The following is a 22,358-nucleotide window of genomic DNA, read 5'->3' as shown; positions in this document are numbered from 1 at the left end:
TTCAAAGGAATGTTCTTTGAGTAAGAGACATCATATCTAAGGAATTGTATTGTAACAATCTCCGATAGAGGACTTTGTAATATCATTGGCAATAGTCTTTGTGACTTTGGTGCAGTGACATTACGAAAGGATCGTTGCATAGAATGTTAGAATCTAGCATATTCTATAAGTAGCAAGAATTTGATATTTTTTCACTTATGAAAAAGGATTTGGATTTGTGAAATGAGAATGATTGGAGATGTGCTCAATTTGATCTATTTCACAAAAGTAAGAACCATAGGTAAACATTGTGTTCATGCTAAGAGAATGGGACAAGTATAATAATTCAAGTAAGAAGTTGATTACCCGAAACGACAAATAATGAGTAATCGATATGGTGATAAATAAAAGGAGTTTTATTTATACTCAAAGGTTTGAGGCCATATGGGATTAGTAATGTTCTTGTGTTTCACATTTGCATGTTTGACTTCCAGAATAATTGAATTTATTAAGAATAATCGAATTATTCGAACGGGCCACAGTCGTTCATATGTTGGAAGTAGATATGAATGAAGACTGTCGTGAATTGGTGTGTGGATTGTCTAAAAGAGTATTAGACATAAGCAAATGTTTGCTGCAACGTTCATGAGCGCTTATGAATATGAATTTGAGCATTGGATTAAACCCACGCTCACTTGGATCACTCCATGAATTGCATCACGAGTGATTGGTGAGACGATAACATCTTATATTCTTGAAACCGAGATGTGTGAGTTGTATCTTGCGAATCGGTTGCACATTGATAATATGTAAACACACTAGTAACTTGGTGTTATAAAACATATTGTTGTGTGTGATTCGGTGAGTGAGTGCAAGCAAGCATTGTATCAAAGTTTATCCGTTCCTTTTATCCAAAGTAGGATAAAAGCGATATCTTTGGGCCCCTCGATGATTTAGTGATGACAAACGTAAATGCTCGGCCGAGCTAGGGCTAATTTGATTTGTTCAATTAGTCAGTCGTCATAAATCGGAATTCGAGAAATAGTACAAAGAAGAATGATTAGAAATCATGTCTTACGATATCTAGAATGGAGGAATATATGATCCCTTATCTGAGGACACGCGTATCTGATAGGATCAGAGTTGACAGCGGCTTTGGAAAGCTACGATTGCAGATCAGGATCTAAAGTCATACGCATAATAGTTATTAGACTTATCCAAGTGGGAGACTGTTGGATTAGTGTCTAGTCCATAACTATTTTGGTATGTACTTGACCCGATGGTGCATGGTCCTTTTGGGTTGCCTTCACCAAAGCAACTTGATAGGATGAATTATGGAGAGAAAGGATTAAATATGATTTATTAATATATTAAGGGAATAATATATTAAAGGAGAAATCATATTGTTTAATTAATATTAGTCAATAATTAATTGGTAATTAGTTTTGTGACTAAAAGAAATTAATTAAACTTAAGGGACTGGAATTGTAATTATAAGATAATTGCAATTTGGGTCATGGATTGATTTTTATTATAAGGTGGACGAATTCTATGGGGGAAGCCCATATGAAATCGTCCAAGGCCATAAGGAAAGGGCTCCATGGGTTGCTTAGGGCTTAAGCAACCAAATTAGGGTTTCCTTGTTAGATAACCCTAATTGCCTCCTATATATATGGATCCCTTATGACCCAAAAACATGGCTAAGACTTCTCTAGGGTCAGTAGATGGTTTTGGGCAGCCTCCATCCTCTCTCCTCTTCATCCTCTTGCTTTTGGTGTTTGTGAACCATTAGAGGAGTGACAATTGTGACTCTAAGCTTTCTAAAGCCAATACAAGGAGGAATTAGATTGTTATTGCTACATAACAATCAAGGTAATATCTTAAACCCATTTTTATGTTAATATGATTACTTGTATGCTAGAATTAGGGTTTATAGTCTTGGATAACTTGCATGTACAATAGAGAAACCTAGATCCAAGCATTAGGGTTTGTATGAGCACATAGGATGTTCTTAGGACCAAAACCCATCAGTGATGTCTAGGCTAGATTTAGTGAGGTGTTTAAAGTGGGATTTCTAAACAGTATGCTCTGTATACCAAATGGGCCCTACCTTCGATATGATCCTACCTGGTTATTCCTTATTTGATAGATCTTGATGTAGACATTGGGACTGTTGAGGAATCTAGAATATCATTAGTCATAAGAAATACAAGACTAATACTTAGTGGTAATCATACCTAGGTTACATCAAAGGAAAAGTCAACGTGTTAAGCAGACCGTTGTCGAATTCACTAGTCCTCCACTTTGATAAGTGAGTGAATAGTTACTTCCAACCTACACATAAATACAAGTATTCTAAATGCTTAAGTGTTATGTGTGCTGTTTAGTTGTGCTTAATATTTCTATGTAACATGAAATGACTATTAGTTGATTAAGTTGTATATTAATCATACTTAAAATATGATTGGGTAATGAAGGGTTATGTGCAATAATAGATGAGAGACTGTGATAGGTTAGTGAAACGTTGTCTGAAATAATAAATAAGAGGCTGTGATAGGTTAGTAAAGGGTTGTTCAAAATAATAAGCTTTGAATTGTTGTGCTTATCCAAAGTACTATCGTATTGTTATGCTCACCTAAAGTACTATTGTACTGTTGTGCCTAGTCATCTAGGAAAATATTAGTTAGAAAAAGGTTATGCAAAATAATAAGTTGTAAACTACTATACTTACCCAAAGTACTATCATACTGTTGTTCTCACCCAAAGTACTATTGTACTGTTGTTCCTAGTCATCTAGAAAAATATTAGTTAGTAAAAGGATGTACAAAATAATAAGTTGTGGCTTGTTGTATTGTGACCAAAGTACTATTGTATTGTTGTGTTTACCCAAAGTAATATCGTACTGTTGTGTTGTTCTCAAAGTACCATTGTACTGTTGTGCCTAAATGTTTAAGGAAGAATAGATGACAACCACTGCTGATAAAGATCCTTTAGGAGATATCACTCGAGATCATTGTTTAAAAGTCTATGTGCTCACCAGGTTTCCCAACCTAACATACTTAGTCTCTTTGTACCACAGGAAGCAATATAAAGATAATGATGTTTGGATCCGATGAGAGATTCAAGGAAATATATGCCATGTTATAAAAGATCGATATTGTAAGTCCTGCAATGACTACATTTATGCTTATGCTTCTTCTATTAATTATGTCATCCCAAGCTATTAATAATCAATGTAAAACATTTCTTTAGAAATACTTTTTATGGGATAAATTCTGCAATATAAAGAATACTTTGTTTTAAAATAAGCATAAATAAAAAGGACCTTTTTACAGTGAAAATGGGGATGTTACATTGTGCGAGTGAAATCATCAATAGTTGTCAGAAAATGTGATTGACCATGACCTATAGGAATCATATATTGTCTAGATTTAGGACAAACAAGGATAATCAAATTCAACATTCAATTTATCTATAAAACCAAGAGTTTTCAACTTGTATAATGGTAAGTGTCCAAGTATTTTAAGCCAAAAGGAAACATAAATGTATTTAGAAACACATTTACAATTAGAATTTGAAAATAATATGTTGAAGCATTACAAATAACAAATAGAACAACTCATGTGTTGGCATTTTTGATTAGAGTATATAAAATAAAGTCCAATACGATGTTTACCAAGAACCAGAGGCCTCTTCTAAGAAAGGCTTTGTATCATAAACAAAATTGTTATGAAAATAGAAGCAATGATTCTAATTGTTGAGAAACCTTCCTTATAAACGACAAATTAAATTTGAAGAGTGTGATGTATAAAACACTATGTATAACGACATCTTTAGCTAAATAAGTGCCTCCAACCTCATAAGCACTTATTTGTTGGCCATTAGGAATAAAAATCAAATATATAAATTTGAGAATATTAACTTGGAATAATATTTACTTATTGAAATACATATAATAATAGCATCATAATCAGTTATCCAAGTTATCGATGTAGTTACAAGGCAATGAGAATTAACAAGATTACTTGATGTATTTTGAGAAAGAAAAGAGTTACTAATAAAAGTAACAGTTGAATGATTTTTAGATGTTTGAGCTTGAGAATCATCCGGGCATGCTCCGGTTCATGTACTTCCATTGAACTTGTTGAGCAATGAAAGGAGCTAGTGATACTGTCCATATGTCAATTAGGCATAACATGAGAACTATCGTGTTGTGATGGAGAAACTAAATCAATAAAATCATTTGGACTTTCTTTGTTATTAGATTGAAAACTAATAACATTGGTTGTGACACTTTATCCTTTGGTGAACTTCAATTCCTTAGAAAAACCAGTTAGTGGTTAACATTTACTAGCAATGTGATCAAGCTTCTTGCAAAAGTTACATATAAAATTCTTCTTTCCATCAAAGTTTTATTTGAAATGGTTTCCCCTGTTTTGATATTCATAGAAGAAAATTCTTATAAGAATGAGAAGGAGAATGTAACTCTCGATGCTTCTCGTCTTGAATTAAACGATCATAGGTTTTAATAATAGAAGGAACATGCTTCATCATCATAATATTTCCTCTAACTGCACCATATTCATGATTTGGTCTCATGAGAAACTTGATTAATTTTTTATTTTGCTGAAATTCTTGAATATGATGTGCAGCTCCGCATGTATAAGCAGGAATGATGGATATGGCATACAACTCGTCCCAATTTTTCTTCAATGTAGTAGAAATAGGTTTCCAAATCGCTAACACCTTAAGATAAATATGATATTTATTTTTGGATTTGATAAAACTTTCCACCATTAATTGAATAAATATGTCGTCTAAATCATTCAACATTTCTTATGCCGAAGAAGAATATAACACTGATTCAACAATGTCAGTAATAGAACATTAAGAATCCAGGTTGTAACCAAGTCTTTGCCATGACTCAAAGGCAACATGATATGTTAGAGATTAACAACGATTAAAATACACACTTGACAAATGAACACGATAATAGAATACAAGAAACTAACAAACATATAACGATTTATGTGGTTCACTTGATGTTCTATCAAGCTACGTCCACAAGAAAATTAGTGAAATTCTTTTTATTGATTTCTAAGTGTTATATACAATCATGGCGTAATAACTGCATTTCACCATCTCACACACAAGTATACATGTAATCAGACCTAAGGTTACATTCATAAGATGTATTTATAAAGGAGTTTGACCTAGAATTCATCATTGGGAAATGGGCCGTATCACAAAAGGTTAGACACAAATCAACTTGTTCCCCAATATATAAATAGATACTTCTAAAGCCTATTGAAGCTTCAATACGATATAGTAAATCCGAACACCAATTTGATATTTCTATCTTTGCTATGAACATCTTCCGAAACTTGCCTTGCCTGCGATTGTGATCTGCGCCGAAGTTTGTCGAAGCTTCGATGCGCTTTGGTATGTTGTAGTAAACTTTTGTCTTCGCCAATCAAAACCTCTTCGAAATTGGACTCCACATTTCAACATGATCAAGATAAGGCTTGGTAATTCTACCATTCACAAATCCTAGCTCATTGTTTACCGATAGCTTTTTTCCACGAATCGTACTTTTTAGAAACTAATAACATTATTGGGTGATATGAAGGATGAAGGTATAAAGGATCAAAAGAATTGTTGTGATTGTGAGTTTGAGCAAATTGAGAAGATTGTGAAGACATCGATGTGGAAATTTAGATCAGAAAGAGATGAAGGATGAACTCGAAAACAAAACAAGGAACTTAAATGAAAGGATCGATGAACATAAAATTGTGCTCCATACCATCGATGAGAGAGAGAGAGAGAGAATAAGGTTAGAAGCTTTTGTGTTTGATTATTGTAATAATGTTACATACATACAATCTAGTACATAGATACAGAAGCAGTAACAAACTAACAAACTCACACGCGCTTCAACTAATTAACAACCACATGAGCTCAATATCAATATACTAACATAATTACATTTATTGTTTGGTTCTTCATTTCTCAAACATTCGAGGTTAATCTTGACACCAACAATGATATTGGCTAAGTTGTCACTAACTTGGGTATTGTGATGTGACGTTAGAAATGTACTGATACCATTCGGTCAGCTAAAATCAGTGTGCCCGCCCTATAATGAAAATACACAAGTTGTTAACCAACTTGACAACAAACCACAAATTCCTAATAACTTTCTTTAAGGAAATATGGCAGAAAGTTAACAAAAGAGAAACCAAAAAATGCATCAAGTTTGTAGGACAATGTCATATCCAGTAGATTTGATTGAATTATTCTATTCATTTGATGATCTTCATTCATAAAGCCACACAAATGGCTCAAGAAAGAAGTAGTAATCCTTATTACCTTACAAGGCACATAATTCCTTGTAGAGCTTCTTGATCAAACTCAAAATGCACCTTAATTATTTCCTCAAACTTTACGTGAAATCTCCAAACAAGTATCAAAGTTAGATTACAAACCAAAGCAAGCAAAAGCTAGCTATAAGCAATGGAGGGTGCGGCTAAAGCTTTTTTCAAGAGTCAAGACCCGACAAACTTCATGATCTTAATTTGTAGACTCACTCTTCTTTATTGCATTTTCAAGTTTACTCTCCTCCAACAGCTTTGTTCCCTCAATGAGATCAGGCTTCTTCTCCGATTCCCTAGCCTTAAGTGCCTGTAACTTGGCATGATTATAATACGCAACACCCATGAAAGCAAACCCGTAACCAAAAAGATTAATAGGAGTCACAGTATCCTTAATAACAGACCAAGAAAAAGCGATCAACAACCAATCCTTAACAACCCCAGCCACATTCATAGTCAACGCAGAAGTCTTTCCAACAAGCAAAAACACAGCAAGATTCAATGCAAAAGCACAGAAAGAATTCGTTAAAAACATCATGTAATCAAACTTGAAACTTGAAGCCTCGTTCAACAATGGGTACTCAACGATCATCCAAGGAATAGACAAGAAAAGCAAACAACAAGGGGATACATAATAAAGCGAAGTGATGGGATTAAACGTAATACCCTTTGAACTCAACAAGGTTTGAATCAAAACCAAACGAGTAGCTTCGAAAGCAACAGCCCCAAGCTGTAATGCAACTCCCCATGCGTTGAATTGTGCTTCACCATAAGCAGCAACAACGACACCAAGAGAAATGGAAAGCATGTTGGACATGGTTCTGGGTTTGAAGTTTTCTTTATTGAACAAAACACCAATGGAGTAAACGACAACAGGCATCAAGGCTTTAAGCATTTGAATAAAGGAAACGGATAGAAAAATGTAGGCGGAATTGGAAAGCCATAAGCTAAGAGAATAGAGCAAACCAATTGGGACGACAGATGTGAGATAAACGTCACGAGTCATCTGAACTGGTTCAACGACTTTAAGGATGCTGACGAGGATGTAAGCTAAAGAAGAACAGAAACTCATGTGGATCATGGTGAGTGAGATGGGGTAAGGCCAATTGTACATCTTTCGATCGAGGATGTACTTGTTGAAGACAATGACGGTGAAGCTGAGGAAGATCCATATGCCGACGAAAGTGTAGGAAAGGATGATGTTCTTCAATACAGCTTCACTCAAAGCTCCTCCTTTCCCCATAAATTACTTGATTCAGGAACAGATCGGTTGAATCGGCAGAAGAAGAAGGAGAAAATTTGGCAATTGTGATTCTAATTGGAAGCTTTGAGATTGTGTATTCGATTAGGTTTTCAGTGAGAGGGAAGGAAGAGAAACGCGGAAAATAGTTCCGTTTTCATGGGGTGGAGTGGATGATCATATGTTCATTACGGCAAAAAGGTGTACCTCGTCGTTTTATCGTTTTATGAGGGGTGAGCTGTTAAAACATGTACAACGTTGTTGTATTAGTATATCATGGAATTTGTAACAATAATTTTTCTTTCCTACACTACATCATTTTTTTATTGATTTTCTCAAACGCCACTATTTCTGTGGTTGCCTATATCCGTTTCATAAGTTTAATTTTATGATTGTATTAATTAAAGTTATCTATCGTTGTATTTGTTGGTAGATAAACATATAAGATTGATATCACTCGTTAATTAACACCAATATATACCGTCGATTGAAAACATATTATATGTGATCAAATTCATATGTACGAAACACACATAAAAATAAAAATAAGCAAAAACTAAACACTATAGTTTATATATACACTTATAAAAATAAGTATTAATTTTTTTTTAAGTTAATGAACAAAAATTTAAATAATAAAAAATATATTATATATAACCCGACTCATATATGAGAAGCATACATAAAATAAGTACGAAAGCATAAAAAATTTACGTCAGTAAAATCATGAATCTTTAATTAAAGATAATGTGGATACTTGTATTACGATTAATAATGTTATTAAAGATGTTATCACATGCAAGAATGCATTCTACTTTTTAATAGTAATGTGTCTTTACCATGCTGACCAATCGATTTACACGTTTTACACCCAAATTTTATTTGTGATTTTTGTCTCATTTCACTTTTTAGCTCTCAAACCTTTAGATTTATAAGCCCCAAATCTACATATATTGTGATGTTTTTCACATATGAGTCGGTTTAAATGTTCTAATTATTATATCCTAAAGTTGAAAGAGAAATTGTCTTATATTGGATGTCTATACCCATGGGCGGACCTATAATTTTTTGGAAGAGGGGGCAAAAAATAATTTAATTTTTTATGGGGGCAAAAAATAATTTAAGAGTAAAAATATGTTATTTTAAAAGGATAAAATAATTTTTTTTTTAAATATACCTATTTTTTATTATTATTTTGTTTTTTGTTGTGGGGGCAAGTGCCCCACTGCCCCCACTGTAGGTCCGCCTATGTCTATACATGTTTAGGTATCAAATACAAGAGAAAAAAAAATGACACATGCATTTCAATCTTTTTATGTATATCTTTTCTTTTTGGGTATTTTCTAGTGTCAAAGGAATCTCATATTAAAAGATAGTGATATATAAAAGGTTTTAAAAAGCTCTGCCATGGCGCGCCATGGCTTCGAGGCTTGTACCTGCCGCTAAACTTTACCAAAATGTCGCTTTAATTAATATATGTGTATAAAAATGAATAATAGTTGAAAATACATATAAAAATATTAATTATATATAAAATTACCGTCTTAAGTCACGTCTTACAAACAATTTGCTCGCCAAGGCTTGAAAAAGTTTGAGGCTTGATATTGTCATCAAGTCACGTCTTACGTTATTTATAACATTGGATACATGCATCAAACAAACAGAGGAAAACAAAGCCATACACTCTCGTTACTTTTCTAAACATTTGTAATTGTGATGTATATATTACTTTTCTAATGTAATAGAAATAATTTGACAAATGTGCAATCCCAGTAGCTAATTTTATTCTTTTTTTTCTATATGTTATCACTAGCAAGTAGAAGCAACATGCTTCCATAGTACTTTATACTTTGTTTATAGTGTTAGCCTAATAAGATTTTGGATTTTATTTTGTATAAGGTTTTATATTGGCCCATTAGCTAGAAAATCCTAATTAGCTAGTCTATATATTATGTGTTTTCCTTTCATTGTATTTTGTACTTCTCATTTGATAATAATCCAAAACTCTAGCCGTTCTATGTCTTGTTAGTTTACGTGGTATCAGAGCTCAGTTGATCATCTGTATTTTTGTTTTTGGGGGCAAATTGTAGCATGCACAACGTTGCACAGATCGAGGGTTTATGTATTCCGTTTGATTTGATTTGTTCGATTAGTCAATTTCAAGGGTTTCGTTTTGTTTGTTGGTTTTGTTGATTTCGAGTTATTGATTGTTGATGTTGCTATTCATATTTACCAATGTTTTGGTTATTCTCTTTTGACTGGTATTGAAATATGGCCCCAACAGATGATTATCTTCAGTCCATTAGTATCCAACTTGATGGCAAGAACTATGCCTATTGGAGTTATGTTATGAAGAATTTCTTGCGAGGCAAGACTATGTGGGTGAATGTTACAAGTGACAAAAAGAAACCAATAGATGAAAAGGCGCTGAATTATGTAGCCTTACTGGATTCATGGGAGACTCATAACTCCAAGATCATTACTTTGATTATTAATTATGTTATCTAGTCTATTGGTACTCAATTGGCGAAGTATTACACAACAAAGGAGGTTTGGGATCATTTGGCTAGGTTGTACACTCAGTCTAACTTTGCAAATCAGTATCAGTTAGAGTTTGATATTCCAGACCTCCAAAAACACAATCTTAGTATTCGGGAATTTTATGTAGTTATGTCGGATTTGTGGGATTAGTTGGCTCTTATAGAACCAGATGTGTTGAAGGTTTTTAAGCCTTATATTGATAAAAGGGAAGAAAAATGTTTGGTTCAGTTCTTGATGGCATTATGTTTAGATTTTAAAGGCTTGCGTGGATTAATCTTGCATTACACACCTCTTCCCACTGCTGATTCAGTTGTTCATGACTTGATTGTTGAAGAAACTCGTACCAAGTCCCATGTTGACAAAGGTCTCAAGACAGCCATTTTTACTGTCTTTTCTGTTTTACAGTGACCTCAGAATTCAAACTAGAATTGCCCCAAAGTTGCATTTGATGAGTGTGATTTCTGTAAGCAGAAGAACCATTTTAAGGCAGTTTTTTCTTTGATGACAAGCAAGGGAAATCAACAACAACAGTAAATGAGATCAACTGCACAATCTCAGTCTTCACAATAGAACAGGTCTTCTGGACAGTCTCGGTCACGTCCCTTGTTTCCATCTTTTAGGCCACCATAGTACGTTGTTTTCGTACCTTCAGTTGAGAATGAGACAGATTTTACACCACCATCAGCCTTAGATCCCTAGATTGTTGAGCTATTCAGACAGTTCATTGCTGCCAATCCAAGTGCCATGTCAGCTTTCATGTCTCATTCAGGTTTGTCTTCATCCCAACACTTCATGTATTCCATAATCCTTATGGATATTAGATTCTGGTGTATCTCATCACATGTCACCACATATGTCATCTTTTGCTTCGTTATCATCTTGTATACCTGTCTCTGTTATATATGCTAATTATACACCTATGTCATTAGAGGGTGTTGGTTCTATTGTCACTCTTTATATATCTTTAACAAATGTCTTTTACATTCCCACACTTGCTTTGAATCTTGATTCGGTCAGTCAGTTGCGTAAGTTTGGTTGTCAGGTCTTCTTTTCTGATTCATTCTGTTGTGTACATGAAATTCAGTCTCGAATGGTGATTGGGATAGCTCGTAGACTTGGGGAGCTTTACTTTTTGGAGCAGCTACATGTTGCTGCATCTAGTATCGATTTTTCATCTTTTCGTTTAAATCCTTCGTCGTCTGTTTTTTTCTTTGGCATTTTCGTGTGGGACATGTGTTAACGTCTCATTTACAACTTTTTGGTTTCCACTTGTGTGTTAGGTTCTTTGAAAACTAATGATATTTTTATTACTATTGTTGTAAATTGGGAAAATTTCCTGCTTTACCGTTTAATTAATGTGTCACTCGTTCTGTTTCTCCCTTTGATATTGTACATTTTGATGTATGGGGTCCATCGTCGGTCACCTCTAAATCTGGAGGTAAATATTATGTTTCTTTCATTGATGATTACACTCACTACACGTGGGTTTGCTTTATGAAGCACAAGTCTGACTTTTTCACCATATATAGTGACTTCATAGCTCTTGTCAAGACACAACACTTTGTTGTCATAAAATGTTTTCGGTTTGATTTAGGAGGAGAATTTACTTCCAATGATTTTAAACAATTATTGGTACTTGATGGCACTATGCATCAGTCATCTTGTACAGACACCCCTCATCAGAATGGTGTTGCAGATTGGAAAAATCGACATCTCCTAAAAACCGCGAGTTCCTTGCTACTTTCTGCTCAAGTTCCCAATATGTTTTAGGGAGAAGTTGTTTATACCACCACTTGCGTTATTAATCGCATTCCTACTACACACTTCGGGGAACTCTCCTTATGAAATGTTGTTTAGGCAACTTCCAGATTATTCTTCATTACGAGTTTTTAGGTGTACCTGTTTTGTCTTGAAGCCTCATGTAGAGAGAGATAAGTTGTCTTCAAAAACAACCCTTTACGTATTTCTGGGATATGGTATTGGTCAGAAAGGTTATCAGTGTTATGATCCATCAAATCAAAAAAATTATGTCTCTCGCAATGTCATTTTTTTGGAGCACATTCCTTTCTATAGCATTCTTGTTCAACACATGATGCAACCCAAGATGACTTTCGTATTATTGATCCATTTAGCATTGACATTGATGATCCACCACCTGCTGATGATCTACTACATGATGTTATCCACCACCTATTGCTGATCCACCATGTGTCATTAATCCTCTACCTGCAGATCATCAGGATCCCCACCATCGAGGCTTTATCGTTATAAGAAGTCCACAAAGCTTCCTAACTTTTTCTATTCCTCTTACTCGCCACTATTTTCCTTCTTTATTGCTAATGTACATCTTTGATCTAAGCCATCATCCTATAAAGAGGTGGTTTCTAATCCTCTTTGATAGACCGCTATAGCTAAGGAACTTGCAGCTCTTTATCAGACTCATATGTGGGTTCTGATTCCACTTCCGCCCAGAAAGCACACAATTGGTTGTCGTTGGGTATATAAAATAAAATAAAAAAGTCTGATGGATCCGTTGAGCCTTATAAAGCCAGACTTGTTGCGAAAGGGTACTCACAAAAGTATGGTATGGATTATGAGGTGACATTTTGCTCCTGTAAAATGACGACCGTCCACACCTTGATTGCAATTTATTCCATTCGCTAACGGAAGATTTATTCGATGGATGTCAAGAATGTATTCTTGAATGGTGATCTTCATGAGGAAGTATACATGTCTCCTTCCCTAGTATTGCTCACCAACCAGGTGAAGTTTGTTGACTTCGAAAGGCACTATATGGCTTCAAACAAGCCCCTCATGCTTGGTTACAGAAATTTTCTATGGTGATTAATTCGCTTGGTTTTAAACCAAGTAACCATGACTCGGCTCTATTTTTTGGATGTACGAGTGCAAGTCGGATTATTCTTTCCTTAAATGTTGATGACATGATTATTACCAGTGATGAGCATGATGGTATAGAGTCTTTAAAGCGTGATTTGGCTCACCCTTTTTGTATGACCGACTTGGCTTTGCTACGTTATTTCTTGGGAATTGAAGGTGCTCCGTATCCAAAGGGTTATCTTTTATCTCAAATGAGTTATATTTCAAATTTATTTGAACGCGCACGACTCACGGATAATCAGACAATTGATACTCCTATAGAGAATAATGCAAAGTATTCTCCAACTGATGGTGTCTCCTTATCAGATCCAAGCCTTTATCGTACCATTGTAGGGAGTTTGGTTTACCTGATTGTCACTAGACCGTATATTGCTCATACAGTTCATGTGGTTAGCCAGTTTGTCATTGCCCTTTCTAATGTTCATTGGGGAGATGTTCTTCGTATTTTGAGATTTCACTATGGTATTTAGTTTCACACCCTTGTGTTTCCATCTACATCCTCTTTTGATCTGTGTACCTATAATGATGCTAATTGGGATAGTGATATTTATGATGGTAAGTCCACTACTAGGTATTGTGTATTTCTTATTGATATCATGGAAGAGTAAGAAACAAGATGTTGTCTCTCGTTATTCTATAAAATCTAAATATCGAGCCATGGCTATTGCTACTTGTGAGATTGTTTGGTTGAGATGGCTTCTTGCAAATATGGGTGTTAACATCTCTTAGCCTACCCCTTTGTATTGTGACAATGACAGTGGGATAATGATTGCCAATAATTCAGTGTTTCATGAGCTCAAAAAACACATTGAGATTGATTATCATTTCACACGACATCATCTCTAGAAGGGAACTATCTCCCTTCCTTATGTTCCTTCCACCTTGTAGATTATTGATATTATTATGAACCCTTTGAATGCTCCTTGGTTTCATTTTCTTTGTGACAAACACTCAATGCTTATTATTGTTGCATTGTGAGTTTGAGTGGGGATGTTATCCTAATAAGATTTTGGGCTTTATTTTGTATTAGGTTTTAAATTGGCCCATTAGCTAGAAAACCCTAATTAGCTAGTCTATATATTATGTGTTTTCTTTTCATTGTATCTTGTACTTCTCATTTGATAATAATATGAAACCCTATCCGTTCTAAGTCTTGTTAGTTTACATATAGTTATCTATCTTTTGGTTTTCCTTTGCGATTCAACATCCAAATGCTTTCAGAATATGTTAACCCTAAGAAGAAATTTGGTGCAATTGTTATTGGTGTGTTAAAGGTTTTGAATAAAATTGGTTTGATTGAGTTGTAATTAAATAAATTTAACATCTTTATGCTTTAATTTAACGGAAGAAATGAAATTAAAACAAACTAGTAAAGAGTTAGAAAAGAATTACAAATTACAAGTAATGACAAGGTTTTTGCATCCAACCCCTAATCATTTTATAATCAAAAATAATGATATGCCTACTACATCATTAAAGATAGACGATTTCTTAGGTTTTTCCATTCCAAAAATTTGGGCATTACAAAATTTCCAAACAACCCAAAAAGTTGTAATAAAAACCGCATCAAAACACTTATGTTGATCACTTGAAAGAGGAATATCATCGGCCTATCTAATAAGCGCATCAACTGAGAACTAGGTTGGAACGTCAACCCTCCACCACTACCAAGCATCGACCAAATGCCAACAATCTTTTGACAGTTTGTAAAGACATGCTCCACCATCTCAACGAACTCCAAACAAGTTGGACACAACGCAAACTACAGAATAATACTATGATGCCCCAAGTTCACTCGAGGGGAATACAAGCCAAAACGATCATCCATAAAAGAGTATCCAAATAACATTTTTTGTGCTTGGTGGAGGTATGAAATATATAAATACTTTTTTTTTGGCAATTCACACACACACACACACACACACACACACACACATATATATATATATATATATATATATATATATATATATATATATATATGACTGAGTCATTGTGAGAACTTCAAGACTCCTAACCCTCTTATCATTTTTCGAAACCAAGACCACAAGTCTTCTTCAAAATGGTGTGTCTAAGCAATATCTAGGTTCAAAAAATAGATTTGATAGTTTTTTTCTTTGAAATATGCATGTATGCATATTAGAATGTTTATATATATATATATATATATATATATATATATATATATATATATATATATATCCCCTATTATAATAAAAGAGTACTAACTTGCCACGTGTCTTTTCCTTAAGGCCTCCCCAAATTATTTTCCCACTCAATTTCCTTGAAAGTTAAATTACAAAATTACCCTTCTTTTAATTCGTTTTTATTTGGCTAGCCATATAATCTGGCATAAAGATCCTTCATTTTGAATCACTTTAATTTAGCAACTAATTGATATGTAGTTGAAACGATCCATAATCTCCTCAATCTTTCTTCTCTATTTTTCTCTCTTAAACCCTAATCTTGGCTTATACTAATACGTGTGTCATGTTCTCGAAATATTTCACTCGAAATTCTCTTTCTCACAATGGCTTCAAGTTTCAATATAAAGGTATTCGTCCATCATCTTCCAGATTTGCTTTTTGGTGATGGGAATCGATTGTTCTTTTTCCTCAATAAACTTTTTGATGGTGTTTCGAAATAAGGTAGATTTTTTGAATCGTGAATACAATTTTCTTAGCTATATCTCCATGAACAGATTGTAAGGTCTCAAATTAGGACTTTGTGGCTCGATAATCAAGTGATAACGATGGAATCTTCTACCAGTAAACCATATGTTCCCCTCAATTTTAATCCTTTTGTTTGGTACTTTTAGGATTTTTTTTTTTTGAAGAAATATGGAAAAACATGGTTGTGAAGGTTCTCAAACTAATAAGGAAGAAGAACATGGTAAAGTCTTCTTAGTTTTTGTTTTTATTTGTTTGAATATGAAGTTTTAAGATTCTAATTTGAGATTTGCTTTGATTGCTTGGTAATCTTTTATACTTTTGATTAAATATAAAAGTGTTGGTTAGTATGATATTTTTAGTGGGCATCTGGATTTTTTTTAATGGTTTGCAAAGCCGAGCCAATTTTGTGCGCGTTTTTTATTCATTGCACCCCTCCCTATGTTTTTTTCTCATTCTTCCTCAAGGAATGAAAACGACCCATTTTACCCTTGATCTATTTGTTTTAAATTCACGAAAATTACAACAAAATCATTTGAATCCAATAGTTGAATCATATTAGTTTCATTGATTTCAATAGTAAAAGGCAATCGAATTATCAGAATTGTAATCATTAAAGTGTTCATAGTTGAAGCGCTCAACAAGAATTCAAAGCAGATATCAATAACAATTTATTTGTTATCGGATTTCAGCATTCCATTTAACATAATTTCCACAAGCTTGGTTTTCTTAACAAATTTTTAAATTTACATGCACACTAAGTGTATGATAAAATGTCTGCAAGAAGCATTTTCTTGAACAAATCTATAATTTTGTTGTTTATGTGTTCAAGGGACATGACATCTTAATAAAGTGCAACCTATTTTCCTTTTTTAGATATCATAATAGTAGGATCCAAAGAAACTATTTGATTCATTAATGTACCCACAAAGGGTTGACATATCGGTTCATATGTACCAGACCCCTCTTGGCTGTAAGACCAAAAGAAGATTTTTAGTTATAAGACCAAAAGAAGATTTGGAAAAGTTAAAACATTTAATAGCGACCTGCTGCTTGATCAAAGAGATCAACTTTAAGTTGTTAGATGTTTTCGGTAAAAGCAAACAAATCACTAGTTTGAGAAAACACTAATTTGAGAAAGACAAAGAAAGAAATACTTTTCGTAACTTGTATCATTATAAGATGTTGAGGACATAAACCACCAAAAATGCACTTATAGCATGTGAAAATACTTTTTTTTTCTATTATTTCATTAATTACATGTAAAGTTTATGAGAAGAGTCTTAACTTCTATCATTATAAGGTGTTATTATATGTTTTTGACTAAGACACTTACGTGTGTATGGTGGCTTGTGTTTTTTTATATTATTTCATTATTTATTCCCCCTTATAATGTAACACCCTGTTTATTTAATAGATAAATAAATTAATTAATGAGCAAATGGTAGCCCTAAAATAAATAATTAGATATCAAAGGATGGTCTCGAGGAGCTAATTGTCACAATTTTAGAAGTCGGGGGTTAAAAGTGTATGTTTTGGATGGGTTCCGTAAAGAATTATGAGCGCAGGGATTACTTGGTAATTTTTGGGACTTCATTTGAAAAGAATTGGTAGACGAGAGGTTGTTTTAGTAAAAATTGGACTTGGAATGTAAAGGATTTAATGCTGAGGGTTTATATGGTAAAATTTGGGTTAGTTTGAAAACAATTTTGAAAGGGAGGGACTATTTATGCCATTATGGCATTAAACTTCCTAGGGCACGGGTATATAACCCATACTAACCCTAACCCTAGCTAAAATCCTTCCACCCGTCACCCCTTATGCTCCCATCGGCCACCCTTGTTCCTCCGACCACCAAGTCATCGTTGTGTTGCTGAGCCGCTGTCGTCGTTGACCGCCACTTCCTACTTCACTTCCAACATTGCACCACCACGATTGGGACCAGTAACCACCTTCACGAAGCTGCTGCGACGGTACCAACGTCAACACCAACCGCCATCGTCCCTTTGCAATTTCTTCTTCTCATGTTGCCTCTAGCCGCCGCCTCCGTGACGCCATGGTAGACCGTCGGTTGTGCGAATACGACGCCAAGAGTGAGAACTAAGATAACAGTCATTGTTACTGCCCTAGATTGCTGCTACCGCCGCCATAGAGCCATTGTTCACCACTGCTGCCGCCGTCGAGTGCTTCTGTCTTATCCCGCCGCCACCAGCCACCATGGGAGGTGGTTGTGGGTGTATTCGTGGATGTATGTTGTGTTGCTACGTGAAGGAAGCCAAAGAAACCACTGCCACCACCGAGAAGTGGTGGCTGCCATCGAGAACCGCCACTGCCACCATGCGCCACCGCCGGCCACCATAAGGTGGTTATGTGTGTGTATTTTTAGCTTAGTTAGTGTGTGTGTTGATTTGGTATTTTCATTGTAAATTGTAACACAAAAATGGAATAATGGAAAGAAATTGAAAACCACCACCTTAGGGTGGTGGCTGCCGCCACCGGCCGCCGTGTCGGGTGGTGGTGTGCTCACCTCATTGAGTTTGATTCGTTTGGGGTGCTTGAAACCCTAATGGGCCTTGTGAGCCCTAATGGGCCCAATAAAGCCTAATGGACTTAATGAAAACCCTAATGGACTTAATGATATTCTAGTGGGCTTAATAGGCCCAATAAAGCCTTAATTGACATTAAAGCCCAATCATGTGTCTAATGGGCTTAGTGAACCCAAATGGATCTAATGACTTAACTATTGGGCCTAATGGACTAATGTGGGTTGGAAACCTTAATTAGGGTTTGGAAAACCCTAATGCAATGAAACCCTAATTTTGAGACTTAATTGGGACACACACACACGATAATTATTAATAACCTGAAGTATTAAATAATAAGCATTGGCAAGATTAATCTAAGCGATATTGGACTTAATGGATTAAGTCCTTAATGGGTTAAGTAGGAAACTTAACCCTAATCATCATTTTATGTGAAACCCTAATTTCACTTGGGTTTATTGTAGGACCTTTCTATTGGGCCTTGATGATTGGGTTATTAAATGGGATATCCAAGATCAAGCAAATGGTCTAGAGTAATTTAATGGGCCTAGGGTAAGGCCCATGTAAGGGGCTTGGGACCAATTTGGAAAATTGGGCCATAAATGGGCCATAGTTTGGGCCTTAACGATTATATGAAATTGGGCCTTAATGAGACCATGTATAGGTCTAGGCCCAATTTGGAAAATTGGGCCATGTGTTGGGCTTTGATTCCTAATTGACTTTGGGCCTATGGATTGGGCATTGGGCTTGAATACGCCAAGCTTGGGGTAATGTAGTAATTATCCAAGTATGTGTTATGGTTATGTAGTGGAACCCGATTATTAATTGGGTGTTATTTTGGTGTTGACAGTTCGGGAATCTGTCAGCCAGCAGCTAGGGATGAGTCTGTGGGACATCAACAATGTGGGATTATATCTACGGGACTTCAGCAGTGTGAGGTGAGTTTCCTTCTAGTAAGAACAGGTCTAAGGCACCAAGGCTGACCCGTATAGATGATACTTTAGTATTGGCATGTGGGCAGAGCCCGTATCTCATAGTTGAGTTTGATTATGATATATGATTGTATGATAGAATTGTTTATACTTTTTGTCTGTGTGATACTTGTATGTTATGGTTTAGTAGCGGAGTGTGGGCGAGGCCCGTATCTCAGAGATAGTGGAGTGTGGGCGAGGCCCGTATCTCCCAGCTAGCGGAGTGTGGGCGAGGCCCGTATCTCCACGAGTGTGGGCGAGGCCCGTATCTCCTAGCTGTTTATTATATGATTGTATGGTATGTGGTATGATGGGGAAACTCACTAAGCTTCGTGCTTACGGTTTACAGTTTTGGTTTTAGGTACTCGTTTTCAAAAGAAAGGAGCCGGGTGGATCGCAGCGCATCACACTATGTTTTCCTCACATGAGATCTTTGGGATTACACTCTGATATGGTTTTATGATAAAATGATTTGATTATTGACACTTTGGTTTTGACATGAGATATGAATATGTATGTTTTATTACTGATGGTTTTATATTATAACTTAATCAAAACGAAATTTTTGGCCTTGAATTTTGGGATGTTACAAGTTGGTATCAGAGCCTTGGTTTGAGGGATTCGAGCACACTCTCGGGTGTGTCTGAACTCAAACTAAGGACTTGGTATGAAAATTTTCAAAAAGATAAAATCATTTTTTTAAAAGAAGTTTGAAAAGAGAAAAGAACTTTGAAAAGAACAAGGTGTGTGTTGCGTGCAATCAGCCGAGCTCAAGTAAGTATTCCCCAAGATATCCATGCATGTTTTGAGATGTTATGATATGATATGATTATGAGAACTGCATGCTAGATTAGGGCTAAGGATCTAGGGAGGATGCCTTATATGCCTATTGTATGTGCTTGTAGACTTGCATGTTAGTACTGATCAGTCAGTGATAGGATAGCATGTCTAGGTTATGCCTGATTGTATGAGCCTTTTTAATTGCATGTACAGATTCTTGATTAGAGGATAAAATGATTTGATTGGAATATGATGGTTAGATTTTCCATTGTCTGAATGATGCTTGCTTTGTGTTGTGTGGGACTCTTAGTAATGTAAGTTAGCTATTAAGTGAATATGATAAGTCACATGTGGCACAGGCTGGATAATCTCAGAGTGATAGATTTAACCCTATTGCGCAGCTCTCGTTTGAGTCTAACCGTTATAGGGATGAGTCTGTTACTTGAAGGATTATCTGATCTCTGTCGCATGTGGCTATATTCATGAGGTAGCTAGTTGACATTACTGGGAATCTTTCAGCAGCTGAGGACTGGGTGAGTTCGGGAACCTAGGGAAGCCTAGGATATATTTCAGTGAGTTAGTAGTGAGGCTCAGTTAGACTTGAGTGTACCAGTTGAGGAAGTGACTTGGAGGATCCGGGAGGATTGCTGAGGAAACTATGGGTAGGTGTGGAAAGTAGTATTGGGCCCGTACTACTGAAAGCACAGGATCCATACTCGAATCAGTGAGAGTCTTGGAGAATCTAAGAAGCTTCAGGGAAGAGTTTGTGACCCAGTTTGGGGACAGAGGATGTTCCAGTTGTTGCAGCTTAGCCATTGGCAAGCGAGCTAGTGAGCGTGACAGGGTGTCAGACCCTGAAGGATATGATTTCCAAGAGTTGCAGATGCGGGGTCAATTTGGGAGCCCCCTAGAAAGAGAGGTGTGTGCCAGGTGCATATAGTAGGGGTCTCGGGAAGATACCCATGATTTCTGATCATCAGGTGAAGGGCAGCAGGGCCAGAGTCAGTGCAGCACGTATAGGACAGTGTATAAGGGAGTTTGTCGCTCCGAGGGTTTAGGCTACTACAGGGTAGCGGGGTTGGTCATGTCAGCAGAAGGTGATTAGTATTCCTCTAGATGTTGCGGGTATGTCATCTTCTATTGCTATTAGATGGATGTTGGGGATACGAATCGCGTTGGAGTTATGAGTAAGTTTGGATAAGTTAAATCTCTGGTCGGTTTCCTACTAGTGTTTGGGTTACCAAGGATCATATATGCCATCCTGCATGCCGAAAGGTCCTTGATGAACCCAAAGAGGGACGCATCTTGCGGAGTGGGTTCCGCACATACCGTTATCATTTCGGATCTTTGTTGGGATCTATGCAGGAGTATTATTTAGAGGATACTCGATTAGGGTTGGAGTGATTTTTCTCTAATGAAGTCAGCGTTCAGAGGTTCTATCATTGTTCAAGTATGGTCGGTAATTGTTTATGGATGAACTTTGGAGTTCAAGGCACTGCCGTTGCTAGGACAGAACTGGTGACAGGAAGAGGGTAGTGTCAGTCGCGGGTGTTAGATGCATAAGTGGTTGGTCATTGGATGTTCAAGAGAATTGTGTTTTCGCATGGGCCGTGTTCGGTTAGAGTTCAGTGGTACTGCAAGATTGGGAGAGGGAACGAGGATTAGTCAGATAGAGTGAAGATTAAGGTCTTCAACTGACAGCATGTTAGATGAATTGAGGTGTCAGACTGGATCAGATTTCAAGAGTACTCATCGAGATTTCCGAGGATGGGAGATCTCAAGGTTTAATCGGCGATTAAACACCAACATTGACAGGCACGGGTTGTCATCAGTGGGATATTAGAAAGCGAGAAGGATTGGGAATCCTTCAATTCTCATGTGATGTGAAGACTTAGTCGAACCTAAGTGGGGGAGAGACTTTTTATAAAGTTCTCTAACTGTGAGTTCTGATTGCGCGAGGTGCAATCTCTTGGGCACCTAGTCAACCAGATGGGTATTCTAGTTGATCCGGCCAAGATATAGGCCGTGATGCAGTGAGAGATTTCGAGGTCTCCATCTGAGATTCGGAGTTTCCTAGGTCTAGCAGGTTACTACTGGAGATTTACATGGGACTTCTCCGAGATTGCGGTTCCTTCAACCCGACCGACCAAGAAATCGGTGGCCTTTCGTTGGGGGCCTGGGCAGCAGGCAGCCTTCGAGGCTCTCAGACAGCGGTTGTACGAGGCACCAATTCTCACCCTGCTAGAGGGTGCAGATGATTTTGTGGTTTATGGTGACGCTTTGATCACAGGCATGGGTACGGTACTGATACAATGGGGTCACGTGATAGCAGGTTTCGGGAACCAGGTTATATTTCTGGTTAGGAC

At 36.2% G+C, this 22,358-nt stretch overlaps 1 pseudogene; it reads right to left on the bottom strand.

The window, feature by feature from the left end:
* Positions 1 to 6,054: 6,054 nt before the first annotated feature.
* Positions 6,055 to 7,742, bottom strand: LOC145069260 (putative sugar phosphate/phosphate translocator At5g25400 pseudogene; annotated as a pseudogene).
* Between the last annotated feature and the right edge of the window lie 14,616 nt (positions 7,743 to 22,358).

Source organism: Lactuca serriola, chromosome 8, assembly GCF_051521515.1.
Source record: "Lactuca serriola cultivar US96UC23 chromosome 8, Lser_US96UC23_V15, whole genome shotgun sequence".
In the NCBI taxonomy this organism is placed as follows: Eukaryota; Viridiplantae; Streptophyta; class Magnoliopsida; order Asterales; family Asteraceae; genus Lactuca; species Lactuca serriola.
Note: the sequence above shows the minus strand (reverse complement) of the source record. Positions and strands in the feature narration are given on the sequence as shown.